Below are 252 nucleotides of genomic sequence, written 5' to 3' on the forward strand. Positions count from 1 at the left end.
CGATGAATGCTGCTCCGAACCGTTCATACTCAACCGAAACGACTCACTGCTTCCCAGCTCCGGTCCTGTCTCTTCCTCTGGTTGAATCTGACTCTTCGTAGCGGCTTTCTTAGGCATTGGAGGTAACCCCTGATTTTTTATTGCGGTTAGATGTAGTTGGTGCAGTCGCCGAGGTTTCTTCTCTTGTTGGTGAGCCTATGGTTGATGAAGGCTGGCTTCGAAGTGAATATGCGCTTTTGAGTGGCGTTTAGA

This window comes from Arabidopsis lyrata (genome assembly GCF_000004255.2).
Source record: "Arabidopsis lyrata subsp. lyrata unplaced genomic scaffold ARALYscaffold_964, whole genome shotgun sequence".
In the NCBI taxonomy this organism is placed as follows: domain Eukaryota; kingdom Viridiplantae; phylum Streptophyta; class Magnoliopsida; order Brassicales; family Brassicaceae; genus Arabidopsis; species Arabidopsis lyrata.